Consider the following 17,151-nt stretch of genomic DNA (forward strand, 5'->3'; position numbering starts at 1 on the left):
AAGGCTGTGTGAAGAAGAGGATGCTTTGCACTAGTGTAAGGTGCGCTATGTGCATCTCATTGTAAGAAGATGATTCAGAGTTGCAGACTTCTTTTAATAACATTGACAGCTGTGTTATCTGAGCAAATTCTAGCCCTATTTGTAACCTGTACATCAGAAGAGACCCTGCAGTTGTTTTGGCACCAAGACCTATGAAGGAGGTGATAAAAGGTCCCTGCTAATGCCCCATCAGTGCTTAGTTATACTTATGGAAGTCCTTGAATTTTGTTCCTGATCTGCTTTCCTGTTTTTTACCCCTGCTTATGTCCTGATTTATACTCTCTGTCTTTTCCTTGCCTGTAACCTGAATTATGGACTGATATACTGATTGCTGACTGTTGGAACAGAACTTTTGACTTTCCTTTTGCCTGCTCCTTCTGTTGTGGTTCCTGATGAATACTTTGATTTGTCCACTGATTATTTTTCTGGAATTTCCCCTAGATGCTAACGCTTGGTTCTGCTTCTCTGAAGGTGAAGACCTTGGATTGTTCCTGACATTTCTATGCAATGCATCTCCTGCAAGCTTGGTTCCAGATCTTCAGCAAGGTAAACCCCTATTACCTCATAGATTGGCAGTTGTTAACATATCCTTATCCTGAGTGTGCCTTTTGCACTTTCAAATGAAGAGAATAAGCTTTCAGTGTTTTTTCATAGTTTATGTTTCAAATATAACTCTTACACTTGCTACCACAAGTTTTTATATGGATTTCAATTTTACACCATAGAGCAGTGGTTCTCAACCTAAGTGACCTCAAGGCCCAGTAAGTTTTAGCCGGACCTGTCCAGGGCCCGGTAAGCATCGGGAGTGGGTTGCAGTAGATTTGGAATATATATATATATATATATATATATATATATATATATACACATATAAATATATATATATATATATATATATATATATATATTTATATATACATACATACAGTCTCTTTCTCTCTTCCCCTCTCTCTTTCTCTCTCTCTCCTCCCCTCTCTATTTCTCTCTCTCCTCCCCTCTTTCTCCTCCCCTCTCTCCTCCCCTCTTTCTCCTCCCCCCCCCCTCTCTCTCTCTCTCTCTCTCTCTCTCTCCTTCCTCTCTTTCTCTCTCTCTCTCTCTCTCTCTCCTCCCCTCTCTATTTCTCTCTCTCCTCCCCTCTCTATTTCTCTCTCTCCTCCCCTCTCTCTCCTCCCCTCTTTCTCCTCCCCTCTCTCTCTCTCTCTCTCTCTCTCTCTCTCCTTCCTCTCTTTCTCTCTCTCTCTCTCTCTCTCTCTCCTCCCCTCTCTATTTCTCTCTCTCCTCCCCTCTCTCTCCTCCCCTCTTTCTCCTCCTCTCTCTCTCTCTCTCTCTCTCTCTCCTTCCTCTCTTTCTCTCTCTCTCTCCCCTCCCTCTCTTTCTCTCTCTCTCCTCCCTCTCTTTCTCTCTCTCATCCCTCTCTTTCTCACTCTCTCTCCTCCCTCTTTCTCTCTCTGTCTCTCTCCTCCCTCTCTTTCTCTCTCTCCTCCCTCTCTTTCTCTCTCTCCTCTCTCTCTTTCTCCCTCTCTCCTCTCTCTCTTTCTCCCTCTCTCCTCCCTCTCTTTCTCTTTTTTTCTCTCTCTCACTCTCTCTATCCTCCCTCTTTTACAGTGGTTTAATTATGTAATAATTAATTGGTGTCAGTGGGATCCAGATTAATATCCCACTGACACCAATGAATTATAAAATTAACACACTATAAACCATTTATATATATTATATATGGATCCCACTGACACATTATCATATAATTATTATATATATATATATATATATATATATATATATATATATATATATATATATATATATATATTACAGTGGGTTAATTATATGATAATTCATTGGTGTCAGTGGGATCCATATATATATATATATATATATATATATATATATAGTTTACACATACACATTGGTTGATTATACATGCACATTGGTGTCCAGTGGCCACCCTAAATATATACATTGGTGTCAGTGGCCATAATTATGTCATTGGTGTCAGTGGCCATAATTATGTCATTGGTGTCAGTGGGATATATATATATATATATATATATATATATATATACACACAGTTTATACATGCACATTGGTGTCCAGTGGCTGCCCTAAATATATACATTGGTGTCAGTGGCCGTTATGTCATTGGTGTCAGTGGGCTTACATACCTGTGAGCTGATGCTTCACGCTCTGCAGGCCGCCCGCCGCTTCTACCCGGTCACAGTGCACCCACCCAACGCTACCCGCTCACAGTGCGCAAACTGACATGCGCAGTGGCACTCTGACAGGCCCGTCCAAAATTTCGGAGATGTGTAAAGGCAGGCCTGTCAGAGCGAGTGTCTGGAGGCTATGTCGGGTCGCGGCCCACCAGCAGGGCCGTCGCGGCCCGGTAGTGGGCCGCGGCCCGGCTGTTGAGAAACACTGCCATAGAGAGACTGCAGCTACACTTCTGTGCTATAGCACTGAAAACAGATAAGGAAACAATTAACCAAACCTACTGCACCAGTGTTTTTTTTAAAGTATGGCATCTTGATAGAGGCCTAGTTTCCATTGATGTGGAAAATTTTGGTGATAAATACAGTTATCTCCAATAAAGCCTATGGAGAATTAATTTTACCACCAGTTTCTAAACTTTACCAACTCAATGAAAAGTAGGCCTAGTGTTTGTCTAGTATGTGCATATTTGTTTGGTGCAAAAAACTAACAATGATTGCTGATATATAAAGAAGCCTTATTTTGATATATTTTGAGCATGCTCAGTAGAAGCAGCTTCCTGAATGAATAAATAAATAAATCTGTTTTCACAGTAGCAATTTTGCAGTAGATATTTATGGAAATTGTAGTTCCAAATATTTGTCTGTATGACACCGTATACAAACAGTAAATTCAAACAACTATAGTACACTGATGAGTATATGTATACTCTGATGAATATGCTGTGTTGTATGATGATGTGAGTATCTATATACAGATATTGACCACATAGGCACACAACTATGAAAAGACTAGCAGCTATGGCCCACCCCAGCACTTGGGTCCTCATGCCCTGCTGCATCAAAGGTAGTTTCGCCTCTGACACTTTCCACCACAGTAGAAATTAGACTAACCCCACACAGTAAACTCACTATAGAACATACACCTGTGCCAAAGGGACATAAACTATTTGTAATTACAAGGCATTTATATTGTTTTTCTATAGCATAACAAATTAGCTAAGAACTAGAGTTGGAAACTGCAGTCCCACTAACAGGTAATACTTACTAACAGGGCCGGCACTCCCACTAGGCAAGCTAGGCAGCCACCTAGGGTGCAGCCGGCCACGACCTGGGTTACACAGACTCCAGTACATCATTTGCCAAAGTATTTGATGGAGAGGCATTAGTCTTCCCTGTGAGTCAGCAGCTGCTGTAGCACGCTAGGTAGCGTTTCGAGAGAGCAGGTTGCAAAGAAGCTGGAATCTAAGCAAGTTAACCACTGACTTAGTAGCTGGAGCCCGTAAGCTACTCACTACCAGGAAACCATGAGAGTGATTATTCAAAGGGTCACTCAGGCCAGTGTCACTGGTAAGTGCGGAACAGTATGTGTATACTGACTGGCCCTAGCTGCAACTAGTAGCACAGTTTGACTTTTACTGTGCACAGCTGGGTGCCAGTAAAAATCAAACTGTTTGCTGAATGCAGTAAAACAGGCGTCCAGGCTATTCCCAATGTGCGCGCTGCGCACAAAAAAAAGATGTAATGCATGTTTTCACTAGTACGAGGCTTACTGTATGTATAACCAGAATGACGTATCTCCTGCAAGAGCGGGAACGCCATGGAATCTCTCTCTCAGCACAGCTAGTAGGAGTTGAGCCGGTAGCACAGGGCTCAGTCGGAGAGCAAAGGGCCCCAATGTGGAAGTATAGATCTCTACAAATCTGCTGCTTCCTGTCTGATCATGTATACTTGAGGCAGAAAAACAATTGTGATTTTATTGGCTCTCACACACTCCCCATGACAGTATTTTTCTCCATTGCACATGATTCCTCTGTTATAGGACTGAATCCTCCTCCCTAGGACCGGCTCCTCCAGAAGGTAAGAAGCTCACTCAGTGAATTATCAGTTAATTATTTTGTTGCATTGCCAGCTTTATGGATCTAACAAATTTTCCTTCTGGTGTGTTCAGTTCTCTCTTCTGTAAAATCCTTGTCTTATTTTGTTGTTAACCATTTGGGCCCCTCCTGCATGTGATTGTTGTTGTTAACTCTTTGGGCCCCTTATGTATATGATCGCTACAGTTACCTGAACTCTCAGCCCCTTGATTTACACAGAGTGTGATAATCCCCTAGATTCCCAAAATTCTACTTATTCACTTCTGGCTAATTTTATACAAATATTAAACATTACATGTTTTGCCTATTGGTAACCTGCTATAATCCCATATTGTGTGTATACATGAGTGCCTGCTGTGTACTGTGTTTACAGATGCACGCTGTGACAGACCCTTCTGTCAGGACTGAAAGAGTTAACTGTGTTTAGCTTTAAGAATCTAATTTCTAAAGACAGGTTTTCTGGCCTCAGCTATTGTGTGCTATAATTACATTTAAGTAATAAACAGGCCATTGTTTAATCACCCTCAGAGAACAGACGCTAGGTGACAAGACAAGCCAAATGTGTTTAAGTTGTTATCTGCCTAAGTAAAGTATTTAAGTAATATAATTCTATTGTATCATGTCAAGGGCGCTTCTCCCTTTTATCTAATGTACAACATTCTTTCAACCCCCATCTGAGGGGGGGTCAAAAACCTGTATAAATCTGTGTGCTGCCTTCAAATAAAGTTGTCATTCTGTTTTAAACCTGAAACTGGCTGGGTTGTGAATTGCTGATTGTCTATGCAGGACATTGTTCATCTGGGGTTAACCCTTGGTACACAGTTGGTACCGTAACACACGCGTACTATAGGATGTGTGTCACACAGCGTATGTGGCCTATAGGGAGGATCCACTTGTAGATTAAACTTGGAGCAATATTTTCTAGGCCATGTATGTGCATGGGGAATGCTTCATATTCAAACACTTTGCTTATTGTTAGAGCTAGTAAAACCCTTCTGCCAAAGAGTTTAGTTTTGTACATCTATAAATGCAGTTACTGTCTATTATTGTGCATCTATATCAAGTTGTCTTTTAATTTTGTGTGTGTGTTTGAGTGAATCTGTCTGTATGTGAGTGTGTGTGTTTGAGTGAATCTGTCTGTATGTGAGTGTGTGTGTTTGAGTGAATCTGTCTGTATGAGAGTGTGTGTGTTTGAGTGAATCTGTCTGTATCTGTGTGTGTGAGTCTGTGTTTATCTTTAAATCTGTGTGTGTATTTGAGTGCATTTGAGTGAATCTGTCTGTATGTGAGTGTGTGTTTGAGGTGGTCTGTCTGTATCTGTGTGTGTGAGTCTGTGTGTGTATTTGAGTGAATCTGTTTGTGAGTGTGTGTTTGAGTGAATCTGTATGTGAGTGTGTGTTTGAGTGAATCTGTCTGTATGAGAGTGTGTGTTTGAGGTCGTCTGTCTCTATCTGTGTGTGCAAGTCTGTGTGTGTATTTGAGTGAATCTGTTTGTGAGTGTGTGCTTGAGGTGGTCTGTCTGTATCTGTGTGTGTGAGTCTGTGTTTATCTTTAAATCTGTGTGTGTATTTGAGTGCATTTGAGTGAATCTGTCTGTATGTGAGTGTGTGTTTGAGGTGGTCTGTCTGTATCTGTGTGTGTGAGTCTGTGTGTGTATTTGAGTGAATCTGTTTGTGAGTGTGTGTTTGAGTGAATCTGTATGTGAGTGTGTGTTTGAGTGAATCTGTCTGTATGAGAGTGTGTGTTTGAGGTTGTCTGTCTGTATCTGTGTGTGTGAGTCTGTGTTTATCTTTAAATCTGTGTGTGTATTTGAATGCATTTGAGTGAATATGTCTGTATGTGAGTGTGTGTTTGAGGTGGTCTGTCTGTATCTGTGTGTGGGTGAGAGTCTGTGTGCATCTATAAATCTGTGTGTGTATTTGAGTGCATTTGAGTGAATATGTCTGTATGTGAGTGTGTGTTTGAGGTGGTCTGTCTGTATCTGTGTGTGGGTGAGAGTCTGTGTGTATCTATAAATCTGTGTGTGTATTTGAGTGAATCTGTCTATGTGTGTTTGAGTGAATCTGTCTGTGAGTGTGTGTTTGAGGTGGTCTAGATTCCGCTATAAAATGGTTAATTCAACAAAAATTATTTACTTCAGACATTTGTAGCATTTTTTTTGGGGGGGGGGGCGCAAGTAGCTGGTCTTGCCTTGGGCGCAAAATAGTCTAGCACCGGCCCTGCTTACTAACTATACACCTGCACAATGCTCTCCATCTCTTATGCTATTTCTGTCTGCCCTTTTCCGAAAACTCACTGCACTTCCCTGTAGCAACAGTAACCCCCACACTATCCATATCTCACCCTCCCTTCTCTCATCCCCTATGCTGTCCTCTCATGAACTACTCTGTCTACTTAGAAATACTTCCCCATCTAACTCTCCTGTGTCTAATCATACCCGCTCCTACAAGTCTCACTCTCACCTTCTGTCACTCACACTCCTTCTACTGCTTGCAGCTGTTGACATCTCTCGTAACCCTGGCCCTGCACCAATCACCACACTTTTACACTCTCACTCAGTCCCCCACTGCAAAAACTCTAGGTCACGCAATCCTAACAATCTCATCTCTATTAACCCACAGCGCTTATCCCCTCTCCTTTCTTGTGCTCTTTGGAATGCACACTCTGTCTGTAACAAACTAACAACTGTTCACTACCTGTTTGTTTCTAACGCTTTCAATCTTCTAGCAATTACTGAAACCTGGCTATCTTCCTCTGACACTGCTTCCATTGCTCCTCTCACGCACGGTGGTCTCCACTTTAGCCACACACCTAGGCCAGGTGAGAGACATGGTGGCGGTGTTGGTATCTTACTCTCCCTCTCCTGCTCCTATCAGCACCGCATCCTCATCCATCTCTCTCATTTTCCTCCTATGAAGTCCACTGCATCCGCCTGTTCTCCCCCCTCTCCCTCAGGGTGGCAGTTATCTATCGCCCCCCTGGACCAACCTCCCAATTCCTTGATAACTTTGCTGCCTGGCTTTCTCACTTTCTCTCTACAAATACACCTGCTCTAATCCTGGGGGGACTTCAACATCCCCATTGATAACCCATCTGCCCCTGCTGCCTCTAAGCTTCTCTCACTCACAAACTCCTTTGGTCTCTCACAATCCACCCTATTCCCTACTCACCGCGACAGACACTCTATTGATCTGATATTCTCCTACCTCTGCTCTCTCCCTGATGTCACCTGTCGCCCATTTCCCATCTCAGACCACCATCTGCTCACCTATAATCTTGATATACAGGCTAAACCTACTTCTTCCCCTCGCCCCCGCACCTGTAGAAATCTGCACAATGTGGATCCTCTCCAACTTTCCAACCTTATTCAAAAACGCCTTCCCCACACTTCCACGATTTCCTGCCCTGACCTTGCTACAACCCACTATAACAATACTCTCTCCTCTGCACTTGATACTTTTGCTCCTCCCCAAATATGCAAAACCCCACGTCGTCAGCTCTAACCCTGGCACTCTAGCAAACACGCTACCTAGCTGCGGAATCTGTTGGCGCTTTATAAATAAAGAATAATAATAATGCAAAGTTGGTTTACTAAACATTGTATATTAAAGGGCCATACTTGCTGAAAAATGACATGCTATAATTGTGTTAGAACACAGTAGAAATGTTTTTACCCTACACTACTGTAAAGTGATTGTAAAGTTTAATGAATAAGTGCCGTTATCTAAAAATAATCTTAAAAATAGGGGCACTTTTATTCATTAAACTTTACTAAGATGCTTATTTTTAAAAATTACATACCTTTGCATTATGGTAAACATAATGCTGATCCTCCATCCGCAGCTCCTGCTTTCATTAGCATATCGATGATGATCCGGCTTCCTCCAGTTGTTGCGTGCCCCATGAGCTGGACACCAAAGGGGGCACACAACGATTGGAGGAAGCTGGATTAATCATCGATCTGCTAAAGAAAGCAGGAGCTGCGGGCGGAGGATCGGCAATATGTTTACCATGATGCAAAGGTGAGGTTTTTAAAAAATAAGTGTCTTTTGTAAAGTTTAATGAATGAAACTGCCCCTGTTGTTAAGATTATTTTTAGATAGTCATTAAACTTTACAATCACTTTAAGCGCACAGTAGAAATGTTTTGCACCACTAGTCCTGAGTGAAAACCACCGCTGATCCTAGCTTGCGTCTAACAATGCTAATTGGTTCAGTAGCAGGTTCGGTTTGGGACTAACAGCGCTCTGCGGGACCGGAGTGGCACTTCTACTGTGTGTTTAACCCATTTGTGGTGGTTAAACACACAGTAGTATAGGGTCACTAGTCTGAAAATGACATGCTCTAATACAGGGTTCGTCAAACCACCGGTCAGGACTATTACTGGGTCGCAACACCATGTTTACTGGGTTGTGACTTGTATATGTGTTGTAGAAGAATGTATGTGGTGTGTGTGTTATATGAGAATGTGTGGTGTGGGTTATAGGATAGTGTGTGTGTTGTTGTATGAGAGTGTGTGGTGTGGTGTGTGTTATATGAGCGTGTGTGGTGTGTGTTATATGAGCATGTGTGGTCTGTGTTATATGAGCGTGTGTTGTTGAGAGTGTGTGCTGTGTGTTGTATGAGTGTGTGTGTGTTACACGAGAGTGTGTGGTTTTTCTTTCATGTAATTAGCAAGAGTCCATGAGCTAGTGACGTATGGGATATACATTCCTACCAGGAGGGGCAAAGTTTCCCAAACCTTAAAATGCCTATAAATACACCCCTCACCACACCCACAAATCAGTTTTTACAAACTTTGCCTCCTATGGAGGTGGTGAAGTAAGTTTGTGCTAGATTCTACGTTGATATGCGCTCCGCAGCAGGTTGGAGCCCGGTTTTCCTCTCAGCGTGCAGTGAATGTCAGAGGGATGTGAGGAGAGTATTGCCTATTTGAATGCAATGATCTCCTTCTACGGGGTCTATTTCATAGGTTCTCTGGTATCGGTCGTAGAGATTCATCTCTTACCTCCCTTTTCAGATCGACGATATACTCTTATATATATATATACCATTACCTCTGCTGATTTTCGTTTCAGTACTGGTTTGGCTTTCTACAACATGTAGATGAGTGTCCTGGGGTAAGTAAGTCTTATTTTCTGTGACACTCTAAGCTATGGTTGGGCACTTTTTTTATAAAGTTCTAAATATATGTGTTCAAACATTTATTTGCCTTGACTCAGGATGTTCAACATTCCTTATTTTCAGACAGTCAGTTTCATATTTGGGATAATGCATTTGAATCAATCATTTTTTCTTACCTTAAAAAATGTGACTTTTTCCCTGTGGGCTGTTAGGCTCGCGGGGGCTGAAAATGCTTCATTTTATTGCGTCATTCTTGGCGCAGACTTTTTTGGCGCAAACATTTTTTTTCTGTTTCCGGCGTCATACGTGTCGCCGGAAGTTGCGTCATTTTTGACGTTCTTTTGCGTCAAAAGTGTCGGCGTTCCGGATGTGGCGTCATTTTTGGCGCCAAAAGCATTTAGGCGCCAAATAATGTGGGCGTCTTATTTGGCGCTAAAAAAATATGCGCGTCACTTTTGTCTCCACATTATTTAAGTCTCATTATTTATTGCTTCTGGTTGCTAGAAGCTTGTTCACTGGCATTTTTTCCCATTCCTGAAACTGTCATTTAAGGAATTTGATCAATTTTGCTTTATATGTTGTTTTTTCTATTACATATTGCAAGATGTTCCACGTTGCAACTGAGTCAGAAGATACTTCAGGAAAATCGCTGCCCGGTGCTGGAGCTACCAAAGCTAAGTGTATCTGCTGTAAACTTTTGGTATCTGTTCCTTCAGCTGTTGTTTGTATTGAATGTCATGACAAACTTGTTAATGCAGATAAAATTTCCTTTAGTACTGTTAGATTACATGTTGCTGTTCCGTCAACATCTAATACTCAGAGTGTTCCTGATAACATAAGAGATTTTCTTTCTAAATCCATTAAGAAGGCTATGTCTGTTATTTCTCCTTCTAGTATACATAAAAGTCTTTTAAAACTTCTCTTTTTTTCAGATGAATTTTTAAAATGAACATCATCATTCTGATACTGATAATGGTTCTTCTGGTTCAGAGGTTTCTGTCTCAGATGTTGATGCTGATAAATCTTTGTATTTGTTCAAGATGGAATTTATTCGTTCTTTATTTAAAGAAGTATTAATTGCATTAGAAATAGAGGATTCTGGTCCTCTTGATACTAAATCTAAACGTTTAAATAAGGTTTTTTAATCTCCTGTAGTTATTCCAGAAGTGTTTCCTGTCCCTGATGCTATTTCTGAAGTAATTTCCAGGGAATGGAATAATTTGGGTAATTCATTTACTCCTTCTAAAACGTTTTAAGCAATTATATCCTGTGCCATCTGACAGATTAGAGTTTTGGGACAAAATCCCTAAGGTTAATGGGGCTGTCTCTACTCCTGCTATATTTTTAGCGGATGTTGCTGCAGCTTCAACTTTTTGGTTAGAAGCTTTAGCGCAACAAGTAACAGATCATAATTCTCATAGCATTATTATTATTCTATAACATGCTAATTATTTTATTTGTGATGCCATCTTTGATATCATTAGAGTTGATGTCAGGTATATGTCTCTAACTATTTTAGCTAGAAGAGCTTTATGGCTTAAAACTTGGAATGCTGATATGTCTTCTAAGTCAACTTTGCTATCCCTTTCTTTCCAGGGTAATAAATTATTCAGTTCTCAGTTGGATTCTTTTATCTCAACTATTACTGGAGGGAAGGGAACTTTTTTACCACAGGATAAAAAATCTAAAGGTAAATTTAGGTCTAATAATAATTTTCGTTCTTTTCATCACAACAAGGAACAAAAGCCTGATCCTTCATCCTCAGGAGCGGTATCAGTTTGGAAACCATCTTCAGTTTGGAATATATCCAAGCCTTATAGAAACCCAAAGCCAGCTCCTAAGTCCCCATGAAGGTGCGGCCCTCATTCCAGCTCAGCTGGTATGGGGCAGATTACGTTTTTTTCAAAGAAATTTGGATCAATTCCGTTCACAATCTCTGGTTTCAGAACATTGTTTCAGAAGGGTACAGAATTGGCTTCAAGTTAAGGCCTCCTGCAAAGAGATTTTTTTCTTTCCCGTGTCCCAATAAACCCAGCAAAGGCTCAAGCATTTCTGAAATGTGTTTCGGATCTAGAGTTGGCTGGTGTAATTATGCCAGTTCCAGTTCTGGAACAGGGGCTGGGGTTTCATTCTATCTCTTCATTGTACCAAAGAAGGTCTATTCCTTCAGACCAGTTCCGGATCTATCAATATTGAATCGTTATGTAAGGATACCAACATTCAAGATGGTAACTGTAAGGACTATCCTGCCTTTTGTTCAGCAAGGGCATTATATGTCTACAATAGATTTACAGGATGTATATCTGCATATTCCGATTCATCCAGATCACTTTTAGTTTCTGAGATTCTCTTTTCTAGACAAGCATTACCAGTTTGTGGCTCTACCGTTTGGCCTAGCATCAGCTCCAAGAATTTTTACAAAGGTTCTCGGTGCCCTTCTGTCTGTAATCAGAGAACAGGGTATTGGTATTTCCTTATTTGGACGATATCTTGGTACTTGCTCAGTCTTCACATTTAGCAGAATCTCATACGAATCGACTTGTGTTGCTTCTTCAAGATCATGGTTGGAGGATCAATTTACCAAAAAGTTCATTGATTCCTCAGACAAGGGTAACCTTTTTAGGTTTCCAGATAGATCCAGTGTCCGTGACTCTGTCTTTGTCAGACAAGAGAAGTCTAACATTGATATCAGCTTGTCAAAACCTTCAGTCACAATCATTCCCTTTGGTAGCCTTATGCATGGAAATTTTAGGTCTTATGACTGCTGCATCGGACGCGATCTCCTTTGCTCGTTTTCACATGCGACCTCTTCAGCTCTGTATGCTGAACCAATGGTGCAGGGATTACACAAAGATATCTCAATTAATATCTTTAAAACCGATTGTACGACACTCTCTGACGTGGTGGACAGATCACCATCGTTTAGTTCAGGGGGCTTCTTTTGTTCTTCCGACCTGGACTGTAATTTCACAGATGCAAGTCTTACAGGTTGGGGAGCTGTGTGGGGGTCTCTGACGGCACAAGGGGTTTGGGAGTCTCAGGGGGTGAGATTACCGATCAATATTTTGGAACTCCGTGCAATTTTCAGAGTTTTTCAGTCTTGGCCTCTTCTGAAGGGAGAGTCGTTCATTTGTTTTCAGACAGACAATGTCACAACTGTGGCATACATCAATCATCAAGGAGGGACTCACAGTCCTCTGGCTATGAAAGAAGTATCTCGAATTCTGGTTTGGGCGGAATCCAGCTCCTGTCTAATCTCTGCGGTTCATTTCCCAGGTATAGACAACTGGGAAGCGGATTATCTCAGTCGCCAAACGTTGCATCCGGGCGAATGGTCTCTTCACCCAGAGGTATTTCTTCAGATTGTTCAAATGTGGGAACTTCCAGAAATAGATCTGATGGCTTCTCATCTAAACAAGAAACTTCCCAGGTATCTGTTCAGATCCCGGGATCCTCAGGCGGAGGCAGTGAATGCATTATCACTTCCTTGGAAGTATCATCCTGCCTATATCTCTCCGCCTCTAGTTCTTCTTCCAAGAGTAATCTCCAAGATTCTGAAGGAATGCTCGTTTGTTCTGCTGGTAGCTCCAGCATGGCCTCACAGGTTTTGGTATACGGATCTTGTTCGGATGGCCTCTTGCCAACCGTGGGCTCTTCCGTTAAGACCAGACCTTCTGTCGCAAGGTCCTTTTTTCCATCAGGATCTCAAATCCTTAAATTTAAGGGTATGGAGATTGAACGCTTGATTTTTGGTCAAAGAGGTTTCTCTGACTCTGTGATTAATACTATGTTACAGACTCATAAATCTGTATCTAGAGAGATATATTATAGAGTCTGGAAGACTTTTATTTCTTGGTGTCTTCTCATCATTTTTCCTGGCATTCTTTTAGAATTCCGAGAATTTTATCAGTTTCTTCAGGATGGTTTAGATAAAGGTTTGTCCGCAAGTTCCTTGACAGGACAAATCTCTGCTCTTTCTGTTCTTTTTCACAGAAAGATTGCTAATCTTCCTGGTATTCATTGTTTTGTACAAGACTTGGTTCGTATAAAACCTGTCATTAAGTCAATTTCTCCTCCTTGGAGTTTGAATTTGGTTCTGGGGGCTCTTCTAGCTCCTCCTTTTGAACCCATGCATTCATTGGACATTAAACTTCTTTCTTGGAAAGTTTTGTTTCTTTTGGCCATCTCTTCTGCCAGAAGAGTCTCTGAATTATCTGCTCTTTCTTGTGAGTCTCCTTTTCTGATTTTTCATCAGGATAAGGCGGTGTTGCGAACTTCTTTCGAATTTTTTCCTAAGGTTGTGTATTCTAACAACATTAGTAGAGAAATTGTGGTTCCTTCATTATGTCCTCATCCTAAGAATTCTAAGGAGAAATCATTGCATTCTTTGGATGTTGTTAGAGCTTTGAAATATTATGTTGAAGCTAGTAAGTTTTTCCGAAAGACTTCTAGTCTATTTTTCATCTTTTCCGGTTCTAGAAAAGGCCAGAAAGCTTCTGCCATTTCTTTGGCATCTTGGTTGAAATCTTTAATTCATCATGCCTATGTCGAGTCGGGTAAAACTCCGTCTCAAAGGATTACAGCTCATTCTACTAGGTCAGTTTCTACTTCCTGGGCGTTTAGGAATGAAGCTTCGGTTGTTCAGATTTGCAAACCAGCAACTTGGTCCTCTTTGCATACTTTTACTAAATTCTACCATTTTGATGTGTTTTCTTCTTCTGAAGCAGTTTTTGGTAGAAAAGTACTTCAGGCAGCGGTTTCAGTTTGAATCTTCTGCTTATGTTTTCATTAAACTTTATTTTGGGTGTGGATTATTTTCAGCAGGAATTGGCTGTCTTTATTTTATCCCTCCCTCTCTAGTGACTCTTGCGTGGAAAGATCCACATCTTGGGTAGTCATTATCCCATACGTCACTAGCTCATGGACTCTTGCTAATTACATGAAAGAAAACATAATTTATGTAAGAACTTACCTGATAAATTCATTTCTTTCATATTAGCAAGAGTCCATGAGGCCCACCCTTTTTTGTGGTGGTTATGATTTTTTTGTATAAAGCACAATTATTCCAATTCCTTATTTTTTATGCTTTCGCACTTTTTTCTTATCACCCCACTTCTTGGCTATTCGTTAAACTGATTTGTGGGTGTGGTGAGGGGTGTATTTATGGGCATTTTAAGGTTTGGGAAACTTTGCCCCTCCTGGTAGGAATGTATATCCCATACGTCACTAGCTCATGGACTCTTGCTAATATGAAAGAAATGAATTTATCAGGTAAGTTCTTACATAAATTATGTTTTTATATGAGAGTGTGTGTTGTGTGTGTTGTATGAGAGTGTGTGTGTTGTATGAGAGTGTGTATGTTGTATGAGAGTGTGTGTGTTGTATGAGAGTGTGTAGTGTGGTGTGTTACATGAGAGTGTGTGGAGTGTGTTATATGTGTGTGTGTGTGTGTTATCTGAGAGTGTGGTGTGTTATATGAGAGTGTGGTGTGTTATATGAGAGTGTGTGTGTGTGTTGTTGAGAGTGAGTGTGTGGTGTGTGTTGTATGAGAGTGTGTGCTGTGTGTTGTATGAAATTTTGTGTGTTGTATGAGAGTGTGTGTGTGTTACACGAGAGTGTGTGGTGTGTTACACGAGAGTGTGTGGTGTGTGTGTTGTATGAAATTGTGTGTGTTGTATGAGAGTGTGTGTGTGTTATATGAGAGTGTGTGTGTGTTATATGAGAGTGTGTGGTGTGTGTTTGTTATATGAGAGTGTGTGGTGTGTGTGTTGTATTGAGGGTGTGTGGTGTGTATGTGTTGTAAGAGAGTGTGTGTTGTATGAGAGTATGTGGTATGTGTGTGTGTGTGTGTTGTATGAGAGTGTGTGTGTTGTATGATAGTGTGTGTGCTATATGAGAGTGTGTGCTATATGAGAATGTGTGGTGTGTGAAAGTGTGTGTGCTATATGAGAGTGTGTGTGTGTGTGTTACACGAGAGTGTGTGGTGTGGTGTGTTATATGAGTGTGTGGTGTGTGTGTTATACGAGTGTGTGGTGTGTCTGGGTCTTGAGAAAAAAAGGTTTAAAGAAACCTACTCTGATTAAAGTGAAGGTAAACTTACCATGTTTGCGATCCACAGTAATATTGTTCTCCAAAAAACAATATGTTTCATTCATCGTTTTTTTTATGAATTTCCCTCTAAACAAAGTTATAGCCGTAATCCATATATTTATTTTCATCACCTAAATCAGCCCGTATTTTATTTTATTTTTTCTCCCTAGGTCACGTGTTTTACATAACCTATTGAAATTCTGGCCGTTAGGCGGCCGTCGAACTACGTCACCAACCCACATCTTAGACTGCGCATGCTCAAGAATTTTTCATGATGAAAATTGTGTCTGGAGCGCACTCCCATTTGGCACATGCGCATTGGATTGCTTAGACATGAAACAGCATCTGCTGTGACGGACGGCTCCAAAAGTACTAAAAAGCTGCTCTAGTTCACAAATAACATAGTACTCAATGAACACATTATTGTTATTCATTGAGTACTATGTTTCTAGGGCATTGGAGACACCGTTATCAATGTGAAGCGCATGCGCGGTAGACTGAAAAACTGATTCGCGCTTGCGCATTAGAGAGTATCTTCGTGACTGCGCATTAGATATACGTATACGGATATCTCACCCAGAATCCTTTGCTGCATTGGAAACAGTGTAATCAGAGAGTTTCTGGGTTAAAAAGCAAGTCTTCTGGGTTAAAAAGCAAGTCTTCTGACTTGTCTAGATTTGTAAATGGTTTACACAATGAGTTATTTTCTCTACATTTTGGATTTAGTGGAGTATTTTAAACTCACTTTTCGCCTCCCCATATTTTAAATTGCTGTTATATAAATATATATATATATATAAGCAACAAACGATAACTGCTTCAAAAAGTTAAAAACATTGTCTTTATTCAAAAATAGGTTAAAATCAACGGCACACATGTTAGTAGTTTAAAAATCTGCAGGAAATCCGTCAGTCTGACGCGTTTCGGCTGTTTAGCCTTAATCATAGACTTATTTCTGACTAGCACCTGTGGAGCTTAAGTACGCTCCCTCACAGTCTTATTGGATGCCCCATCCCCACAGTAAACTGAATTTCTGGAGACTTAAAAAGGGACAGCAGAACAGCACTATGTGTAATAGCCATCAGTGTTTTATGGACACATATTCACACAATGGATTAACCCATTAGGGACTAAGGTGTACTATTTCATCTTACAATATTTTAAATGCATTTTAATAAACACACCCTCATGTCCTGCTCAGTCTTAGTAAATAGTACATACTGAATATTACAAGGGTAAGGTTTATATATATATAAGCATATGTATATATGTAAGGTAAATACCTATGTCCCCACTTAGGGGTATCACTAACCATAATTTGGCATTTCGCTCTTCCTTATAGTTGGAGAAAATAGATAGAAAAAAATATTATTATCAGGCACATAGGGTTACTTAAGGAACTTTCCTTTATCGTATCAACCTATACTTATTCCCAAAAATTAATAATATCCCCATCTATGTTTAGGCCATTTGGTTTGCGTGTCCTTAGTGTAAAAATCCAATGTGCCTCCTTTCTAAAGAGGGCATGTACGCTATTGACACCCCTAGGTTTTCTCATTACCAGATCAATAATCATCCAGGTGAATGTTCTTACATCACCCCCATGTTCAAATATAAAATGTTTTGAAACTCCTGTTGTAGGTCTATTTTTATCAATATCATATAGGTGTTCCTTTATCCTGACTCTTGTCTCTCTAGAGGTGCACCCTATATACTGTTTCTCACAAGCTGTACATGTCACCATGTATATAGCATACTCTGATCTACAGTTTGTACAAAAGCCACAGTTGTAAACCTTATGGGTATTGGAGGACT

Source organism: Bombina bombina, chromosome 8 (genome assembly GCF_027579735.1).
Source record: "Bombina bombina isolate aBomBom1 chromosome 8, aBomBom1.pri, whole genome shotgun sequence".
Lineage (NCBI taxonomy): Eukaryota > Metazoa > Chordata > Amphibia > Anura > Bombinatoridae > Bombina > Bombina bombina.